Source organism: Lissotriton vulgaris, chromosome 4_1 (genome assembly GCF_964263255.1).
Source record: "Lissotriton vulgaris chromosome 4_1, aLisVul1.2, whole genome shotgun sequence".
In the NCBI taxonomy this organism is placed as follows: domain Eukaryota; kingdom Metazoa; phylum Chordata; class Amphibia; order Caudata; family Salamandridae; genus Lissotriton; species Lissotriton vulgaris.
The window spans coordinates 1,385,948,079-1,385,970,081 of record NC_141691.1 but is presented as its reverse complement, the minus strand read 5'-3'; the positions used below and the strand labels follow the sequence as shown (position 1 = coordinate 1,385,970,081).

The 22,003-nt window shown below is 46.7% G+C and overlaps 1 pseudogene; it reads right to left on the bottom strand.

Annotated features, from left to right (window-relative positions):
- Positions 1 to 8,290: 8,290 nt before the first annotated feature.
- Positions 8,291 to 8,647, bottom strand: LOC147724018 (small ribosomal subunit protein uS9 pseudogene; annotated as a pseudogene).
- Between the last annotated feature and the right edge of the window lie 13,356 nt (positions 8,648 to 22,003).

The window sequence follows — 22,003 nt, the reverse complement described above, 5'->3', positions numbered from 1 at the left end:
TAGTTTGATAGCCTACAGGAATGGCTCCATGCAACACTGGAGCCATGTCATTCCCCAACCCTGATACAGTATTGAAGAGTAAGTCAGGTTGTGTGTCAATGAGAAGGTCATAGATGCTATGCTTGTTTTTGAGAGTGATCGAGCATTTAGTAGTAGGCAGTTTAGAAAATGTGTTTTAATGATGGTGTGACTTTGTTTTGTAGAAGAGTGAGCAGTGTTTTGTGGGCTTGTAGTAGGTGTACCCTTAGTGCTGGTATTGGCTGTATGAGGATAGCAATAGTGTAGCTGTTCTGTATCGCATTCCTTATCCAGCAGGCTAAGAATGCGTTTTGATGGGTCTGCATGTGTAGGTGGTGGAGATGGTGGTTAGAGTGAATTAGTGAGCTGTGTTGTTTTTGTAGATTAGCCTTGTTGTGCAGTAGACATGGAGATGCGACGTTGTGAAGATTGGCATGTAGTTTATTTTGTTTAAGTCATTTTAGGGTGGGTGGAAGGTGCATGAGTTAGGGGTTGTGGTGCAGTATGTGGGTCATGTTCTAAGGTTCTAAATTGTCTAATGGATTAGAGGTAGTTAAAAGAGAGTTGCTGTGTTGCTGTATGTGTGGTAAGTGTGGGGAATGAAAGAACACTTGGCTGTAGAGTTGAATTAGGGGTGTATATTATTTGTGTAGTTAAGAGAGGGAGTGGGTGTATGGTTCTAGTTTTTGATCGAAAGTATTATGAGGTAGTGTGGGTGTGTGAATTTGTTGTGCTGATGTGTGTTATGTTTTGTTTTTGAGGAGTAGTGAGAGGAGATGATGATGTATTTATTTTCTGAGAAGTATTTGTGTGTGAAGTATTGTTAGTGAGTGGAAGCTGTAAAAGAAAGGGAGTGGTAATGTGTTTTGGAAAAGAGTGTATGTGGTGTGTGAGAGGCGATAGGCAAGAGTTAAGAGTGCTGCTGTTTGCATACGTCTGGGGCACGAGTGGCTAGCCCCCCTACACATCTTGCTAATCTTGTAAGGGGACAGGTATGTCTGATGTATGTAGTTCAGTTGTGTCCATTTGAATTATGCATTGCGAGTGACAGGGTGCGCATATTCCTGGATTTTGCTCCAGATATATCACTGCACAGGGAAGCCTCCCCAGTCTAGATCATGACATATCTACATGGAAGGCTGGTGACAGGGTGCTTTTGAGAAGGATCACTGCATGGCGATAGCTCCCCAGCGTCAGGAGGTATTTGAGTAAACCGCACAAGGAAGACCATCTAGTGCATCAGGTCAGCCTTGTTGTGCTGCATTCATCATTGCTGCATGAGCTAAGAACTGTCCTGCGCCCAGTCTTGTCTTTTCACTAAGAACATCAAATATCATGTAAGTAGTGCCACCTGATATCCAATTCCTCACCGTCTGCATTCCGGCCTCCAACCATAGCCTTTGGTCCACCCTTCCTGACAATGCACTAACCCTAGGAAAACTCCATAAAAGGCATTTCATGGGAGCATAGAACAGACCCTCCATTTGCTTATATATAGCACTGCCAGCAATATCTCGCCACTAAAAGCGCGCACAGCAAGGGCACTTCAAATCAATCAAGGAGGCTCCACGATGGAGGACCTCATTGTCAGCGTGTCACAGAGCACCTTATCTCCTATCCACCTCATTGGCCAAGATATCTGAGTGGCTAGATGATTATACACATCAAGGCTTGGAGGACCCAACTCCCCTGCATCTCTAGTAACATAAGTTTGACCACCGAGATTCTCTTACACTTACCTGTCCACAATAGGTCAGTAAACAGACTGTTCAGATCCCTGAAGAATAAATGATGGAAATGTACGAGCAGGGCTGGAAAATAGTATAGCAATCTTGAGAGGACCAACCCTTTGCAATTACCATTCTACTCATCCGAGATAATGGAAGCCCCTTTCAGGAGTAAATTGCGGAAAGTGTCTTGCTATCTGTCCTACCTAAGTTACCTTATATCAGTTGGTCATTTAACCGATAAATCCAGACCCCGAAATACGTAAAAGTATATGGGTTTCACGCCAAGGGTGTGACAAAACCTAGTGGGTGGGACTCTGCACATTTTGTGAATCGAAAATAGACAACTTACGACATTTAGTCCGAAAACCCGATACATCTTTAAATCAGGACAGAATATTCATCACTCATTCAAGGCTCGGTTGCAAGTGAGCCAAATAAAGTAAAGCATAATGTGCATACAACAAAATTATGTGTGATGTATGACTCAACTGTATACCCAATTCCGCTACTTTCTCATGAAACAAACAGACCAATGGCAACCTGATTGAGGACATGAAAGATTCTTTTGCGGTTCGTATGTGTATGCCTGCACCTGTGTTGATGAGGGAGCACAAGTTCACCCATCAGGGCTTCTAGGTGGGTGGCCAAAACCCTCCCCAATATTTTATATGTCGCATTTAGGATGGATAGGGTTCTACAGGCACGCACATCGAAGGAATACGTCCTTTTAAGTAACACAACTATAGTTACTGTCCTGGTAGTTGCGAGCAGTGCCCCCACACCATTGTAAAGTGCTAATGGTCGTGGTACCAATTGTTGTGTATAAGTAGCGTAAAACTTACTAGTCACTGGAGTCTCTGGAGAATTGTCCTTAGCTAGCCATTCAATGCGGTCTTGATTTCGCATGCCGTAAGAGGCGCAAATAATTCTTACTGATGGGCGGTGTTCAGCTTGGGGAGAGGATACCTGGTGTTAAACGGATTTAGTACCTGAGGCATCAACAACCTGGGGCCGGGAGTAGAGCAAAGCACAGTACAAGATGAACTCAGTGTTAATGTGTTGTTGAGTATGTACAATGTCACCCTCCTTCGTTCTAATAGCATTTATCAGTGTTCTGCCAGAACTGTTGTGTAACATCCAGGACAACATCTGGCTCGCCCTGTCACCCTCCATGTGTTGTCTGGCAAAGTATTCCTTATAGAGGACCCCACAAGCCTGTCAACCAACTCAGCATATTCCTTATTTATTTATTTATTTATTTATTTGCTTATTAAGCGCATGAATAAATTCCCGAAGGGACCTTCAATAGATGTCTCCAGGCTCCTAATCAAACACTGACCTAAATCTTACAATTCAGCTTCTTTGGCTTGCATTTGTTATGTCTGCACCTTCTTAACCCCATAGGCAGTCTTAAGGTAGATAGCATGTGTCTCCACCTTAAATCCGTCCCATAGAACCAAGTACTCTGCCATATTCCCTTTATTCTCCTCATAGCAATCATTAATAGATGCGTCTAATTCAACATAGAAGACAGTTCTAAAAGAGCATCTGTGTTCATTCGCCATGTGGGTATCCTTGGTCTGGCTTCCGATAGGCCCAAAGTGAGGAGAAAATATTATGATCTGAAAGCGTACGATATAAGCATTCTGAGTGTACAGACCACCAGCATCCCCCCATCCTAGTCATTAACATATTGTAGCATGGATTCATTCACATTCTCACATGCATGACCACGCCAGTGATGTTCCGCCATATCGCGAGGGTGGTCAGGCAAAATGTTTTCTTTCATATTTTGTTAGCACGCGGAGCCCGCGTGCTGTTTACATTTGTTTGTATTTCAACATATGGAACTCATGGCTGTGTTCCATCTCCATGGCATTGGTAACTGCATCTCGGCAGATTCAGTTACGATCTCATGGAGATTGGACCTGCGGCCAGAGGGATCCTGCATATCTAAGAATAAGCTACTTTCTACTTACCGTGAATTCCTCTTCGTGACTTCATTTACCCACACCACACCTATCGAGCTTGGTGTATAGCCCGTTGCTAAGGCCAGCTTGGGACGATTTTGTTACAGGGGTTGATATTGCTGGACTTCGGTAACAAAAATGCGCCCGAGGCCCAAAACCGTCCCCCATCCTGGGGCCCACCAGGGAAACGCCCAGTGCCCACTACAGCCAGTCGGGCCTTGAATCACAGAAGGCCACGGAACTCCTTGCGGAGGCCCTATACTCGTGGCAGGGCCTTGAACTCGTGGCGGGGGCAGGGCCGCACTTGTGGCGGAGGTCCTACACTTGTGGCGGGACCTCTGTACTGCAGTTGCCCATTGAGGAGGTCCCGCCATGTGTGCAGGGCTCTTGCCACGAGCGCAAGACCCCCGCCATGACTGCGGGGCCTCTGCCACGAGTGCGGAGGCCCTTGGTAAATCTGCCCAAGAGAGTTCATGGTCTCCAAGTATTGGATCTGGTTCATTCCGAGGCTGTACAAACGCATCCATATTAACCGCTTACCCTCCAGCATCCCTAACTGCATCACATACCACCCCTCTAGGTCTATTGATGTGTTCTTTACCTCATAGGGAACACCCAGGGAAATGCAGTTTGTCTGTTTACCCATGAAGTAGTTCCCAACCACAGCCCCAAGGAAATGCCCCAGAGTGACTGTGAAGGCTTTTACTCACTACAGCAGCATACCATCCTATGATGCAGCAACATCAGCTCATATAGTCATCCGTTCAATCCCTGCAGCTGGCCCTCCTTGCCCTAAACCCACACATCCATCCCTTTCTGGAGAAGAACATGTACCTTCACTGTTTGACTGACTACAGGCATTTCCCATGCGGTTGCGGCAGCGCAGTGTGCAGTACAGAGAACAATAAAAACTAGAAATAAAATTTTAACATCATAACGAGATTGCCGACCCCAACAATTATCATGTCAAGAAGAACCCTACAGGTGCCTCATCTGAACCTTTTCTTTACCACCCTGATATGTCCTAAAGTTTTCCCTGCTCTGCCCCCTCCTACACAACCATCTAGTCCAGCTACTCCTTGGCAATACATTGTGTGAATCTCAGTGTCAAGACACATAATGTTCCAGTACAACCTCAAATTGGAAAGTTGGCCATCATCTGGGTAATTGCCAGCCTAGGACTCCTGGGAGAAGACACTTGCCCGCCCCATCCCTGGTCTGAGGTGCCCTCATCAGACTCTGAGGCAGACGTCCGGCGACACCAACTGTGCAACACATCCTCCACCAAACATGCTTGTTCACTTGTTGCCTCTGCTTTCTTAGGCCTGGCACTCCTATTGCTCCTTACTATGGAGTCGCAAAGTGGAGATCCCCTGAGGCAACCTGTGTCAGCGGTCTCCAGAGAACCGGATGTAACTTGAGTGTCCAGCCAGGATACAACTTCTTAAGGGGAGGTGAAAATGTGCTTTCTCCCTTGTCATCACCCTGAACCTCAGAGGGAACACCAAGGCGAAGTGCATCTAAACTACCCGGAGGCATTGTTTAGCATGTAAATAAGCTCAGTGTTATTGCTGTACCAGGTCTGTGAAATCAGAGAAAATATTTATCTTGGAGTTCTCATAGTCCCAGGGGCCATGTGCTCTCACCATGGCGAGGATGCAATCTCAGTGTTAGTAATTCAGTAGCTTTGCAATAAGCGGGCGGAAAGGTGCCACACAAAACTGTGCCCTCCCTGGCACCCTGTGGGCTAACTCCAGTACAAAATTCTGTGTGGGTGTCCCTTCAAAGACGTGCTGCACTAACCATCGCTCTACAAGCTCCCCCACTCTGCTTCCTTCAGACTTCTCAGGTAGCTCAATAATTCGCATGTTGTTCAGGTGAGACCGCCCCTCCTCAACTCTGTGCTGTAGCTCCTTCTTCTCTAGCACCCTATCTCTGACCCTATTTCATAATTCCACCACCGTGGGTCTCAAGGAAGACAGGCCAGATTCAGTGTTGGTAGCCCCGTCTGCCAGCTTTTTTTAGTCAGCACATAGAACTATATCACCACTCCATTGGTCTTGCCTTCCAACGCAGTCTTAGTGTACATTACCACCTGCAAAATAGCGTTGAACCAGTCCTTATAACTTTCTAATGTGGACTCCAGTGCCCGATGCGCTGCATAGAGGTGTAAGGCGCTCTGTGTAGCTAGGTCCATCATTTTATCACCTGATGGGGGCTTGTAGATCTTTGGCTTGACCATTATGCAAACTGTGGGCCTAGCAGAGCTTCATTCATCACCCTTATCACGTGACTAGCAGCCTCAGTCCTCAAAGGCACTGATTACCATCTCTATGATGAGAACGGTCAAGTGAAGCAGCGTTACAGTGATCCCTCAATGGCAATCCACACAACGGTCATTTGTCCCTCCTCATCTTATTACCAGACCCAAAGTCTTCAAGTCCTTGCAAGGCAGCCCAGTCCCACTCAGTGCAAGTTCTGCTGCTGTGGCATTTAAAAGCCCCACAGCTGATGCCGCAGTAGTCCAACATTTGAGTCCCTCACTGTTGTCTTTCATTGAAGTGTCGCCAGTAGTGCCACAATCCGGGTACCGGCACCCTAACTCAAGATGGCTACTAGGCATGGTAAACTATAGGCCTCTCCAGCAAGCTGCCTGCAACCCCCTCACTGCACTCAACAATCGGGGGACGAAACTCCAGGAATGTAGGGGGCCTCCAGCGCAAGCCAGGGTAAGGGCTCTTCCACAGGACTGATCCCGCTTCACATGAAAGCCTTGCAGGGGGAACCCTGCTCATCAGGCAGGAGTCCCAAGAGTTGCAAGGCTCATTCTCCATCTGCAACACTCCTCCCACGATAGTCAGCAGGGCCAGCTACAGAGGCAGCAAAAGATGCAGAACATCAGTGTATGGTTCACAGCCTCGCCGTCTGAGTTATGGAGCCACCATCTCGCCACCCGCCAGAGCTTCAGGCCAATAGAAAAACAATGCCTCAAAAAGATTGCTGGCCTCTCGCCTCTCCTACATTCTGCAGCTCTATTTCATCTCCTGCAAGGGGTAGGCACCAGTGGGAGTCCAGAGTTGGGCGAGGGTCTTCAAGGATATATATTACAACATTGCCAGGCCGGAGGCAGTCTAAGGCATGTCTCACCATATCGCCTGCAGCCCACGGCCCATGTAAGTCAGTTTTTAATTGGCCCACTGAAAAGCCTCAGAGACACCCGCCAAAGAATAAGCCATCTCCAGTTGCCATGCAGAATTATAAAGAGGAGGTTGATCATTTAAAAACAACATTTTCTCAGAAGCAAGTAAATTGGTCAAAGATTATGAGTGCGACACTAGTTCCCCAGAAATCAGTGCATGCATTTTATAAGAGGCTAATGGTACATGGGGTCATCACCTAAGTACTAAAAAGCTAAAAACGGACAGATTTTCGAGTATGATTGGTAATAAACAAATAAGGGAATTGATCCAGCTTTATAGGAGCAAGTGTGTTTCCTCTGCTACTTATGGAGCTACGGTGTGGGGTTCGACCAAGACAGGTATTCAACAAACTCAGGCAAATATTTTTTTATGTAGGCTCTTGGCCATGCCTCGCTCTGTAGCATCTTTTGTTACCCACATAGAGAGCTAGACATGCTCTGTCTTGAAGATATCATTTGCTTGCACATGCTCACCTGTTCGCATAACATCTGGAAGAAGCCAGGGGCTAACTTCACCAGGGATGTTATACATGATTGCCTCATGCTTGAAAATTATAATAAGATCCTGCGGTTAACAAATGTGAATGGCCTATTAAAAGAGTTACATGAAGACTTATCTGTCAATATTTCCTGACAATATTTAATTTTGCAACAGACATGAATTGAAATGTATGTTCATAAATACCAGAATGGCAGATAGAGAATTCCAAGAATCCAGAAAGCACACGGTGGCCAGATATTTGCAAGGGCCATTTACTCAAGGAGTGCTGCGGTATTTGATAATGGCCATGAACCTTCACGAGAGATTTTATTTAACAAGATTATGACTGGGCATTCTCCATCATCTAGTAGCATTCCCAAAGGGGGATGCTTGGTCAAACAATTTACCTAACTGCCCCTATGATGGTATGACCACTAAGTCAACCATTCTTCTTATGCTCTTCTGTGGTTTCTACAGAGACATAAGAAAAAGTTTGTTGCAACCCCTATTTTTACCAGAGAGATTCATGATTTATCAGGACGCTTTACATTTTTTCTGTAACTTAGGGAATTAAGTGATCTGCCAGGACTCGCTAGTTCTATGAGACTGTTAAGATTGTTTGTTGTTTTTTTTTATCTGCTTTTTCCTCCTCGTACCCTTTCATGATTGCTAAATTGTAAAGTGGTCTGAGACCCCCTGGGGTCATATTCACTCTATATGAAACCTTTTTTAAATTAAATTAAATTAAAGTAACGTTATTTTTTGTCTATGTTACCATTGTGTAGCCCTGATTGTGTGCTATCCACTTTTTTGCATGAGCTAGATACGTTTTTTTTGTTGTTGTTTATTTTTTAGTTTCCACTTCAGATTTATTGGAAGAAATGCAACAAATTTATCGGTAGGACTTCTGGTAGCGAGCACGAGCTCCGGGTCCACCAAATTTCTTAGACTCGCAACGACGAGGATCTGCTACCAGTAGGGTCCTGTCATACTGGATCAATATATCCTTGATTTCCTTCCTGGAAGCTTCATCAACATATTTCTGGTAGTAAGCCACGAGTGCCTTTGAAATAGACTGGCGAATAGCGTAGACTTGTGCAACATGACCGCCACCCTTCACACGGACTCTGATGTCAACACCAGCAAATCTCTCTTTGCCTAGGAGAAGAACCGGCTCAAGAAGCTTGTACTGAAGTGTTCTAGGCTCAATCATTTCCAAGGGCCTTGCATTAACTTTTATCAAGCTCATCGTGGAAAGACAATTTTCTAATTAAGAAAGACAATTTTCTAATTCCTAACATAAATAAAACTAAAGTGGCCGAATTCTCCAAAAAGAAAAAAGGAGTAAAATACTGCTGGAAGTTGGGTGGAGAGAGGCTTGAGCAGGTAGAGGAATATACTTACCTAAGCAGGATTTTTTCACATAACATGAAAAACACCAAACAAATAAACCATTTAAAAAGGAAATGTGACTTACATGCAGGGGCTATGTCGCGATTGTACTCGGCTACTGGAAACCGGCATTTTTCTGCACTTATAAAAGTCTACAGAGCAAAGATTCCACCTGTTCTGTCGTATGCCTCTGAACATATTCCCTTAAAACAATGGTCCTATATGGATTTAAAAGAAGGTAAAGTACTAAAGAAAATTCTGAAAGTTTCCACATCTGCACCAGTACAGGCACTTAGACTTGAATATTCAATCACTAGCGCCTACGCTACAGCTGTAGCCAACATCATTAGATGGGCCTACAACCTTCTCCAATCTAAAGAAGGAACGTTACGATGCCTGTTAAAGAACGAGACATTTGATAAGGATACCTCTAACTTTACCTTTTCCAGAAATATGACAGCGGCATTTCAATTAGCCAAAATTAGCCCCGAAATCCTGTTATCTTGGACACCAGCACAACTCAAACTTTTTCTAAAAAACTTTACCCCCAAATTGAGTTTTGAGATTGATCACTCACATTGTATTAATTTACCTGTGTATAAATCCTACGCTGAGTCTCTGGAATATAAACATGAACAGCCTTATTTAGACTACTCTCTTACACATGGTGCAAGGCGGGCAATTACGATGCTACGTCTGGGTATACTACCGGTGCTAACCTTTACTTCGATTTGGAGACCAGATAGTTCTCCGCTATGTCCTCTCTGTCAGGGGGGTAATCAGAATCTTGAACATCTTTTATTTATATGCCCTAATGCCATGGTTGTAAATGCACGACTAACATGCCTTGATCCCATTTATCGGTCATGTAGGATTGTCACTGCTAAAGATCTGCTATTAATATGCAAACGGCCGCCGAATTAATTTGTTTGTTATAAAATATATACATTTTTAAAAGTTTTATTGAAAATGTATTGAATTGTTTAAACAAACTGTATGCAATTTTTAAGATTTGTGGTCCTCAATAGAGTACCAAAACAAATAAAAAAAATTTGACTTTGACTGAAGCTCATCGTGAGAGCCTATGGGTTCACCCCGAATCTCGTATGCCGACGACACCCAACTCCTGTTCCCTTTTCAGACCCTCACCCCTGCACTACAAAAATCTTTCGCAGATGGCATGAGGGCAGTTGCGGACTGGATGGCATTAAATTGCCTCCAGTGTAACGTAAACAAGACTGAGGTGATGCTGTTCGGAGAGGCCACTCTTTTATGGTCTCCAGAATGGTGGCCCTCAGATCTTGTACCTGCACCAAAACCAAAACAATCAGTAAAAAACCTTGGAGTACGGTTAGACCAGGCACTACTGTTGAAAGAACACACTAATCAAGTTGCTGGATCTTGCTTCGTGTCATTGGACTCCTACGTCGAGGCTTTCCATTCCTGCCTGACAACTACAGGAAGACACTGGTTCAGACCTTAGTCATCAGTAGACTTGATTATTGCAATGGCTTGTACATCTCAGCCAATGAAGAACAACTAAATACATTACAAGTGGTGCAAAATACTGCGGCGAGACTTGTTCTCAATGCCCAACCCAGGACCCCATCACGTCCACTTCTGTCCAAACTCCACTGGCTCCCGATCCGGAAGCGTATCCAATTCAAAATCTATTGCACAATACACAGGTGTCTGTTCGGCTCCGGTCCCAAATACTTGACCAATAAATTCAACCTCTATTGCCCAGGACGCTCTTTGCGTTCCAGCAACCAGCAGCTACTAGAGGTTCCCAGAATAAAAAGAGCCAGACAAGGAGGCCGAGCCCTCTCTTATAAAGGCCCCATTCTTTGGAACACACTCCCTCTCGCCCTGAAACAAACCATCAACCATCTGTCTTTTAGGAAACTTCTAAAAACCCATTTATTCTCCACACCCTAAGAAGAAGGAAAGATCAGCTATATCATAGCGTAAACATTATGTCAGACTCTATTTGGTAGAAGCACAAGCGCGGAGATAACCCTACGGGGGTCGAGTCCGGCTCTATATAAGAACATAAATAAAAGCCATTTCCCCTTTTACAGTGAGCAACAGCAGTTTCAGTTTTCCTGCAGTATTTTATCCAAATAAATTTGTATGTTTTGAGCATCACATTTTATCTCTTTTATGGATTATATAAATCCATATAAAGATTATTATGACTTTTGACTTAAGAGGCTAATGCAGATTTACAGAAATTACAGGATGTTGAAGACCCAGCAAAAGACTGCAATTCTGGTTTTGTTTCTTTTGTGTTAGATTTACATCAGAGATTAGGTTGCATGATCAGCAGAGTGTGATGTGTAGGCAAGCTAAATTCGTGGATGAAATTTTAGCATATGGGAACTATTGTAAGGATTGTTACAATGTCAAAAAGAAATTTGCGAAGGACAAAATTATGATGGCTCAAACAAACTTTTTCCAGAAGGGTATTTGCGGTTGGGCTAGTTTTCAGACTCCTGGTTTCGGCACTGATTTGGTCCTGGTAATGGTGTTGGCATGGGCATGCAATTTGTGATAAAAGGTAATGATGCACAGTTTATGCGAGGCACTAATGGAGGTTTTATGAATAACATGCTTGATCCGAATCTGAGTAATGTAGAAATGAGTAATGGTATTTGTCACATTTGTGGGAAGACAGACCATTGGAAATTAGATTGTAGGTTTAATCTAAATAGGTTTGAAAATGAGATGAAAAATGTTCCGCAAATGCAGCTTAATATGAATCACAAGTCGCAAAATAGGATGATGCAGTCAGCTGCTCCAGCCCTACCTACTTTTGGGTAAAATATGCAGAATCCAAGGCAGTTCAATGGAAATATCCTTCAGCTCCTTTTGTGCAAATACAGGAGAAAAATATGCAAGGGTTTCAACCAAATTACAGATTTCAACAAAATGTTTGAGCAATTAATGGTGATTGTTCACAAGTTTCAGGTTCACTCTTGAGTTCCTCTAGGATAGTCAGGCACAATGATGATGCATGAGGGGGAAGGAGGATTGTAGCTTGGTGCTGTCCTAAAGGTACACTAGAACGGCCTTTTCATGGAAAGAGAAGCAAAGGCCCACCCTGTATACTTTTTTGATCACTACAGGTGTTACCGGCTCTACCATTAGACCGTTGGAGGTTCCCCACCTACCCGTCTAAGGAAAAGAAGTTGTAGGAATATCTAATATACAAGTAAGAACTAACTTAATGTCAGATAACCATGAGTTCATAATCAGTGAGACGAGTCTAGTTAATTTGTTACGTGGGGATCTACATTGTAAGTTGAATTGTCTGATTTACCATACACTGGATGGTGTTGCAATTTAAACAAAAGATGAAAATCCTGATTTAAAAAAGAACAACAAAAAAACAGAAGAGTTAACATTTAGCACGTTTTCACAGAGGAAGATATACCTCCAGAGTTAACACATACAGCAGACAAGGAGGTTTGGCATTTTTCAGGAAAAGAAACAGATTTATCGAGTGCAAGCCAGTGCAGATCACTGCAAAACTGAATGCAGTGTACCCTCATACTCTGACCAACCTGCAATATTATTCCTGGGGCAGAGGGGGGATGCTCCTGGAATTGATAAAATGATTGAACAGGGCATTCTGAAAGAAATGTTAGGTTGCCTATGCAATTCTCCTATAATGGGAATAAGGAAATAAAGCAGAAAATGGGGGATAGTGCAGAACCAACATAAAACAATAACGCATGATTCATTGTTGTAGTATGGTACTTACTGAATCCTTCTGTAATACTGTTCCAAATTCTTGCAGATGCCCAGTGGTTTACAAATTATTGAATTGTGTCCAGCATTGTCCTAGATTCCTCTTCATGAAGATAGTCACTATCTCTTTGCATTCAGATTCGGCAATTGGGTTCTAGTGTAGTATGGCATCTCACAGGGCTATACAGAAAGTCCTTCAAACTTCTCCCAAAAGAATTTGGAAACTCTAGATTTCCCTTGTAACTCAGTACTAGTGTAGCACACAGGCTGCCTGTTGGTCGCAACTGAAACAAGAAAGGATTGTAAGCTTGATCAAATTGCATGGATAAATCACTTAGCTGAAAAGGGGCAAAAAGTATCTCTTGCTAAATTGCAGTATTGTCAGAAAGACGTGATTTATTTCAAGTCAAGTCAATTAATTTATATAGCGCGCTACATACCCAGAGGGTCTCAAGGCGCTTGAAGAAGGGTGGGGAATCACTTTTCGAATATCCAGGTTTTAAGTTGCTTTCTGAATGCTATGTGGTTCTGAGTGAGGCGAAGGTGAGTGGGAAGAGATCTCCAGGTTTTAGCCGCCAGGTAGGAGAAGGATCTTCCTCCCATGGTGGTTTTGTTGATGCGAGGTACAGCGGCAAGGGTTTGGTTGGAAGAGCGTAGCTGGCGGAGGGGGTGTAGAAGGAAAGTCGTGTGTTGAGGCATTCGGGTCCGAGTTCGTAAAGTGCTTTGTGTGCGTGGGTTAGGAGGCGGAATGTTATCCTCTTATTGACGGGGAGCCAGTGGAGGTTTTTCAGGTGACCAGAAATGTGGTCTTTACGCGGGATGTCTAGTATGAGTCTGGCAGATGCGTTCTGGATGCGTTGGAGTTTTTTCTGAAGTTTTGCGGTGGTGCCGGCGTATAAGGTGTTTCCGTAGTCCAGGCGGCTTGTAACCAATGCGTGGGTGAGCGTTTTTCTAGTTTCGGTGGGGATCCAGCGAAATGTTTTTTTGAGCATGCGAAGAATGTTGAAACAAGATGATGAGACGGCGTTGACTTGTCTGGTCATCGAGAGTGAGGAGTCCAGGATGACGCCCAGGTTCCGTGCGTGGTCCGTCTGGATAGGTGCTTTTCCAAGGGCCTCTGGCCACCAAGAGTCGTCCCAGGCGGAGGGGGAGGTGCCTAAGATAAGAACTTCTGTTTTGTCTGAGTTCAGTTTCAGACGGCTGTGTTTCATCCACTCGGCTACTTCTTTCATTCCTTCATGTAGGTTGGTTTTGGCGGTGTTAGGTCTTTGGTGAGTGAGAGGATCAGTTGAGTATCATCAGCGTGGGAGATGATGTTGAGGTCGTGTTGGCGTGCGATGGCTGCGAGGGGGCTCATGTATACGTTGAAGAGGGTGGGGCTGAGTGAAGATCCTTGTGGCATGCCGCAAATGACATCGGTGGCTTCTGACTTGAATGGTGGGAGGCGGACACTCTGTGTTCTTCTGGCAAGGAACGAGGTGATCCATTCCAGTGCTTTTCCCTGGATTCCGATGTTTCTGAGGCGTTGTATCAGGGTGCTATGACAGACTGTGTCGAAGGCAGCGGAGAGGTCGAGGAGGATGAGGGCGACTGTGTCTTCATTGTCCAGTAGAGTTCGAATGTCGTCTGTTGCTGCGATGAGCGCGGTCTCAGTGCTGTGTTTGGCTCGGAAGCCGGACTGTGAGGAGTCGAGGGATTTGTTGGTTTCGAGGAAGGCGGCAAGCTGGTTGTTGACAGCTTTCTCGATGACTTTGGCTGGGAATGGAAGGAGCGAGATGGGCCGGTAGTTTTTGAGTTTGGTGGGGTCAGCTGTGGGTTTTTTCAGAAGGGCGCTGAGTTCGGCGTGTTTCCAGCTTTCCGGGAAGGTGGCGGAAATGAGGGAGCAGTTGATGACGTCTCGGAGGTGTGGTGCAATGATGGAATCTGCTTTGTTGAAGATGTGGTGAGGGCATGGGTCTGTGGGGGATCCTGAGTGGATGGAGTTCATCAGGCGGATGGTGTCCTCAGTGGAGATTGGGTTCCAGTCATTAAGGGTGTTCAAGGGGGGTGAAGGTATGGCAGAAGGTTGGGTGGGTTGGTCTCCGGGTTGGTTGTCGAAGCTGTTGTGGATGTCTGCGATTTTGTCGTGGAAGAATGAAGCTAGGGAGTCGCAAAGGGTTTGAGAGGGAGTGATGTCGTTGGAGTTGGCAGTGGGGTTGGTAAACTCTTTGACGATGTTGAATAATTCCTTGCTGTTGTGGGCGTTGTTGTCTAATCGGTCTTTGAATGCGGTTTTCTTGGCAGTCCGGATCAGTTGGTGGTGTATGCGGGTGGCGTTTTTGAAGGCGTCCCTGGTGCTGGTGTTTGGGTCTTTTTTCCAGGCCTTCTCAAGGGAGCGACAGAGTTTCTTGGATTTCTTAAGATCATCGTTGAACCAGGGGGCGTTTTTGCTGCCAAATTTGATTTGACGTTTTTTCAAAGGTGCTAGGTTGTCGGCGCTGTTGGTTAGCCATTGAGTGAGGTTAATGGCTGTTTGGTTGGGGTTCGAAGAGTGGGCAGGGGGGTTTTGTAGAAGTGAAGAGGAGATCTGGTCGATGGTGATCTTGTTCCAGTTTCTTCGCAGAGTAGGTTGAGGATGGTTGTGGGTTGTGGTCTTTTTGTGGACAAAGTGAACGCAGTTGTGGTCGTCCAATGGAGAGCTGTGGTGTGGCTGAAGGAGATATGTTTGCTGGAAGTGAAGATAGGGTCGAGTGTGTGACCTGCGTAGTGAGTGGGGGTATTAACAAGTTGTTTGAGTCCGATGTTGGCGAGGTTGTCCAGAAGGGTGGTGGTGTTTCTGTCGTTGCTCTTTTCCAGGTGAAAATTGAGGTCTCCCAATAGAATGTAGTCCTCGGAGGGGAGGGCGTGTGGGGTGATAAAGTCAGTGATGTCTTCACTGAATTGTGTACGGGGTCCTGGTGGCCTGTAGAGGAGGGTGCCTCTGAGTGTGGTCTTAGGGTCGGTGTGGATCTGGAAGTGAAGGTGTTCGGCGCTAGCGAGGTTGACGTCTGAGCTGGTTGAGATGCGGATGGAATTCTTATGGACGATGGTGATGTCTCCTCCTGTTTGTTTGGCGCGGTCTTTCCGGATGATCTTGTAGCCTTCCGGGATGGCAATGGTGATGTCTGGGGCTGAGGAGGCGTTCATCCATGTTTCTGTTAGGAAGGCGATGTCCGGAGATATGGTGTCTAGTAGGTTCCAGAGGTCGATGGCGTGTCTGTGGACTGAGTGGGTGTTGAGCAGGATGCATTTAAGGTGGTTGGTGTCAGATCTCTGTTTGGTGTTCGTGGATGTGGAGTTGATCTTGGTGCCGTCATACTTGCAGGATTTGCATGTGAAGGGTCCATGGGTGTGTCCAGGTGCAGCTTGGGCGCAATTAGGGAGTCGACCGGAGTTTAGGGCTAAGAGGGTGGAGGCGTCGTATGTAATGCGGGTGGGGTGTGTGGTGCGGGGGACATGGGGTCTGGCGCTGGGCGCGGGCTTGGCGCGGACGGGCGTAGACGGGCTTACCTTTGGCGCACCTTCGGCGCAACTGGGGCGCGACCGCTGCGCGTGAACGCTGCACGCAAATGCATCTGTCATATATAGTTAGGGGAGGGGGGAGGGGCGGGGGAGGAGCAGCTGGGAGGCGGGTGCGTGCGTGGAGAGGGCGGGCTCCGAGGCAAATCACAACACAAATGGCGGCACAAGTGAAACCGGAGCTGGTTGGGGAATATTAACAAATAGCTCTGTGGGCAGAGAAGCGCTAGCAAAATGGGGCACAAATACTAATGCACAATATGGTAATGCGAGCGCAAGTGAAGTGGGCAAATGCTGGAGGTAGGGAGGGGTGTCGACAGTCAAATGCGAGCAGGCACAGTGAGAGGCAAACAATGCAGGTCAGCAGCACAGCGCAACAATACCCAGGCAGAGCACAGGGTTGATCAGGAAGCAGCGAGGCACAGCTGAAACCACAAGCACCAGGGGACTTGAGGGAGCGACCGTTTCTGACGATGTCAGGGCGGTCACAGCTTTTCGATCGTCAGAGAGAGCCTTGCCACTCAGTGGGGGGGTGGAGCAGCTGGGAGGCGGGTGCGTGCGTGCGTGGAGAGGGCGGGCTCCGAGGCAAATCACAACACAAATGGCGGCACAAGTGAAACCAGAGCTGGTTGGGGAATATTAACAAATAGCGCTGTGGGCAGAGAAGCGCTAGCGAAATGGGGCACAAATACTAATGCACAATATGGTAATGCGAGCGCAAGTGAAGTGGGCAAATGATGGAGGTAGGGGGGGTGTCCACAGTCAAATGCGAGCAGGCACAGTGAGAGGCAAACAATGCAGGTCAGCAGCACAGCGCAACAATACCCAGGCAGAGCACAGCGTTGATCAGGAAGCAGCGAGGCACAGCTGAAACCACAAGCACCAGGGGACTTGAGGGAGCGACCGTTTCTGACGATGTCAGGGCGGTCAGAGCAATGGACTACGGAAATGCTCTATTGCAGTACACAGACAGAATTATATAGTGAAATATTGCCCCCACGTAACAGACCTCAAGTCAAGTCAAGTCAAGTCAAAAAGATTTGTATAGCGCGCTACATACCCAGAGGGTCTCAAGGCGCTTGAAGAAGGGTGGGGAGTTACTTGTCGAATATCCACGTTTTGAGTTGCTTTCTGAATGCTAGGTGGTTCTGAGTAAGGCGAAGGTGAGTGGGAAGTGAGTTCCAAGTTTTAGCTGCTAGGTAGGAGAAGGATCTACCTCCCATGGTGGTTTTGTTGATACGAGGTACAGTGGCAAGGGCTTGGTTGGAGGATCGTAGCTGGCGGGAGGGGGTGTAGAAGGAAAGACGTGTGTTTAGGCATTCGGGTCCGATTTCGTAGAGTGCTTTGTGTGCGTGGGTTAGGAGCCGGAAAGTGATCCTCTTATTGACGGGGAGCCAGTGTAGGTTTTTCAGGTGATCAGAGATGGGTTCTTTGTGCGGAATGTCTAATATGAGCCTGGCTGAGGCGTTCTGGATGCGTTGTAGTTTTTTCTGGAGTTTTGCGGTGATGCCGGCGTAGAGGGTGTTTCCGTAGTCCAGTCGGCTCGTGACCAGAGGGTGGGTGACTGTTTTTCTAGTTTCGGTAGGGATCCAGCGAAATGTTTTTTTGAGCATGCGAAGAATGTTGAAGCAAGATGAAGAAACGGCGTTGACTTGTCTGTTCATCGAGAGTGAGGAATCCAGGATGACGCCCAGGTTCCGTGCGTGGTCCGTCGGGATGGGTGCTTTTCCAAGGGCCTCTGGCCACCAAGAATCGTCCCAGGCGGAGGGGGAGGTACCTAAGATGAGGACTTCTGTTTTGTCTGAGTTCAGTTTCAGACGGCTGTGCTTCATCCATTCAGCTACTTCTTTCATTCCTTCGTGTAGGTTGGTTTTGGCCGTGTTAGGGTCTCTGGTGAGTGATAGGATCAGTTGAGTGTCGTCGGCGTAGGAGATGATGTTGAGGTTATGTTGGCGTGCGATGGCCGCGAGGGGGCTCATGTAAACGTTGAAGAGGGTGGGACTGAGTGAGGACCCTTGAGGTACGCCGCAGATGACTTCAGTAGCCTCTGACTTGAATGGTGGAAGGCGGACTCTCTGGGTTCTTCCGGAGAGGAACGAGGTGATCCAATCCGGTGCTTTTCCTTGGATTCCGATGTTTTTGAGGCGCTGTAGAAGGGTGCTATGGCAGACTGTGTCGAAGGCTGCGGAGAGGTCGAGGAGGATGAGGGCGACTGTGTCTCCATTGTCCAGTAGAGTTCGAATGTCGTCTGTTGCTGCGATAAGGGCGGTTTCGGTGCTGTGCTTGGCTCGGAAGCCGGACTGTGAGAAGTCGAGTGATTTGTTGGTTTCGAGGAATGCGGCGAGCTGGTTGTTGACAGCTTTCTCAATGACTTTGGCCGGGAATGGAAGGAGTGAGATAGGGCGATAGTTTTTGAGTTCGGTGGGGTCAGCTGTGGGTTTCTTCAGGAGGGCGCTGAGTTTGGCGTGTTTCCAGCTTTCCGGGAAGATAGCGGAGTTGAGGGAGCAGTTGATGACGTCTCTGAGGTGCGGTGCAATAATGGAGTCTGCTTTGTTAAAGATGTGGTGAGGGCAAGGGTCTGTGGCGGATCCTGAGTGGATAGAGTTCATCAGACGGATGGTGTCCTCAGTGGAGATTGGCTTCCAATCATTGAGGATGTTCAGGGGGGGTGGGGGTCCTGCAGGGGATTGGGTGGGTTCGTCTCCGGGTTGGTTGTCGAAGCTGTTGTGGACGTCTGCAATTTTGTTGTGGAAGAATGAGGCTAGGGAGTCGCAGAGGGCTTGAGAGGGGGTGATGTCGTTGGAGTTGGCTGAGGGGTTGGTAAATTCCTTGACGATGTTGAATAATTCCTTGCTGTTGTGGGCGTTGTTATCTAGACGGTCCTTGAAGGCTGCTTTCTTGGCAACTTGAAACAAGCATTGGAAATGCAATAGGTCTCGCATTAGAAAAGTTGTAGCTATTGGTCTTGTAAATGAAAAATATTTTATTTATTTGTTGGTTTTTAAAATAGCTAAATTGATAGCTTTGTCATTTGCAATGCCAATAGTTATAACTTTTGCGAATGTGACACCTATATCATTTGGAATGCAACATGTTTTGTATCTACGTGACTTACATGGCAGCTCTGGTCGTTAGGCCACATCTCTAGAGAGCAGGAGAGTGCAGCAGGGGAGAGAAGCACAGCAATGCAATAGTTCTCGCATTAGGAAAGTTTGAGCTATTGGTATTGTAAAGGACACATTTTTTATTTATGTGCTTGTTTTGAAAATAGCGAAATTAATAGCTTTGTTATTTACAATGCCAATAATTTTATCTTTCGCAAATGTGACAGCTATTGTAACACAATATGTGTTGTAGCACTGAGTGGGGTGAGGGGTGTGAGGGTGTGAGGGTGAGGAGGTGTGAGGGTGAGGGTGAGTGGGTGTGTGAGTGTGTGAGGGTGAGTGAGGGGGTGTGAGGGTGTGTGAGGGTGTGAGGCTGAGTGAGGGTGAGAGGGTTATGAGGGGGGGTGAGGGTGTGAGGGTGAGTAAGGGTGTGTGAGGATGAGGGGGTGAGGATGAGTGAGGGTGTGAGGATGAGGGTGGGTGAGGGTGTGAGGGTTGGTGAGGGTGGGTAAGGGTGAGGGTTTGTGAGGGTGAGAGGATGTGAGGGTGTGTGATGGTGAGGAAGTGTGAGTGTGAGGGTGACTGAGGGTGTGTGAGGGTGAGGGGTGAGGGTAAGGGTGTGTGAGGGTGAGTGGGTCCTATGGGTCCTATGTGTGATCCTATGAATATATTGCATTTCATCAAGCCTTCTTTTTCAATTAATCACGAAACCACCTTAAAATACATGAGTTTAGGACGTACAGTAAAACCCTCTTCTGTTTCTTGCAACAGATTATAATGGTGCTCCATCTATAGTAAGAATCTAGCCCACATATAGTATACACATGACAACTGACATGCTTATTTGTTCACTGGTGGCATTTTCGTCATGACAGGGAGCGGTAACATTTCTTACTCTGTGTTTAAAAAGTGAGACTTTTAATAAACGCCCCTCAATCCAGTGAGATCATCTAAAGCACTAAAGAGAAAAGGTTTTGCGCGATAAATAACTACAGATATCTAAACATCAGAGCTTACTATGGTCTCCAGAGATTCTACTAGCTGCATGCCTCCCTCCTTTTCTCTTTCCCTCGACACCCTTAAAGCCACTACCTGAGCGCTGGACCGCGAGGCTGAGAAGCAACAGCTGAGCCACATCCCCGCCAGACATTGGCGCCATTTCCTCACAGAACCGTTGACAGCTATCGACACAACATGCGAAAATCCCACCTCAAGATGGATCACATTGCGCGTGACCTCACGAGCCCGCCCACTTCTGTGACTTGACGGCTCAGGCTGTGACGGCCAGAATGCGCGTGCGCCTCGACGCGTGGGGAAGTTCAGAGGGAGTCTCAAGCGACGTAAGTTGAGCCGTAGGGTGTTTCATTCCGCTTAGGGGTTATCTTTCTTAGTGGGTTACTGCTGCACCATTTAGCGTTTAAAAACGTTTTCTTTTGCGGCGTGAAAGACGATAGAAAAGTATGCCAACACGAGTTTCTTGAACAGAGCCATTCGGAAGGGAAGGGTAACTCGGATAACTTGTTGTTTACTGCCTTTGCTACAGTGGGTTGTTTATGTAGAGATTGTTCTCTGAAACGAATTTGAGTTTCCACATTTCAGCTCTGCGTACAGCTTGTAATAGTTTTCATTTGATTAAGGCCGCTGCGTTTTTTTATTTTAATCTAGCATGAAACTGCCAGTCACAGCTTTCACTTCCACCAATTCAGGTATGCTGGGTTTGTACTATGCCCTCCAGGGTTCACACCCAAGAGACTTCTCCAATCAGACCTTGTGTAAGAGCGATTCTGTTGTGCAGCAGTGCAGGTGCTTCGTATTTCCCAGGAGCGGTGAGCCCTGAAGGAGAAAATATATGAACACCAGCTGCCGGAAACAAGCAGTGCCGTAAAATATATTTTTTAAAACAGTACCTTGTTCATAGAGGTGAAGAGTCCTCTGGTCAGTGACTCCGGGGAAAAGGGAGGGGGCGGAGCGGGTAAAAAAAAAAAAACAAGACGGAGGGAAGGCAGAGAAGGGGAGGGGGGAGGAGAAATGCGACACGGCGGCCAGGGGAGGGGGCGGAGCGGGGAGAGGGTGTGAAAGCAGCAGGGGCCTGGAGTGCGGCTGAGGGAACAGACGGCGATTCGAAATGCGACACGGCAGGCAGGGGAGGGGGCGGAGCGGGGGTGTGGGAGGAGTGCGCCTGAGGGAAAAGACATGCAAGGCAGGCGGCTGGGGGCATGTACACGCGCTTTTAAGCTCAATGCACATGCACATTGAGCTTGAATTTCACGGGCACTGCAAGGAATCGCCACGATTCCTTGCAAGTTGGTTAAAGACTGTTTAAGCCCCCATAGTCTCACAAGCTCGATGCGCATGCGCATCGACAGGCGAGACCTAAAAAGGAGTGAGGAAGGTGCCCAAAGAACATATTAATGCACTTCAGAAAAATAAACCAACAACAACACAGAGAGAAGTGAGAATGTTCCTTGGGATGGTTGGCCACTGCCATCAGTGGATCCAAACTTTTATATTGAGTGCAAAGTCTTTACAGAAGCTGACTCACTGTGATATGAAGGATCCTGTGCCATTAAACAATGAATGTTTGCAGGTCTTCCTGGAGCTTAAACACACCTTGTGTAGTGCCTCTGCTTTAGTAATTTCAAATTGCAAAAACGATTTGTATTTATTTTGTCATGAGTCAGAGGGGTGCACATTTTAGGTTCTTGCACAACATCATGGGGGGAGGTGGCAAGGCAACCTGTAGCTTATTACTTGGCTACATTAAATGCTGTGGCTGCCATGTTTCCAAGATGCTTGAGAAGCAATGCTGCCGTTTCTCT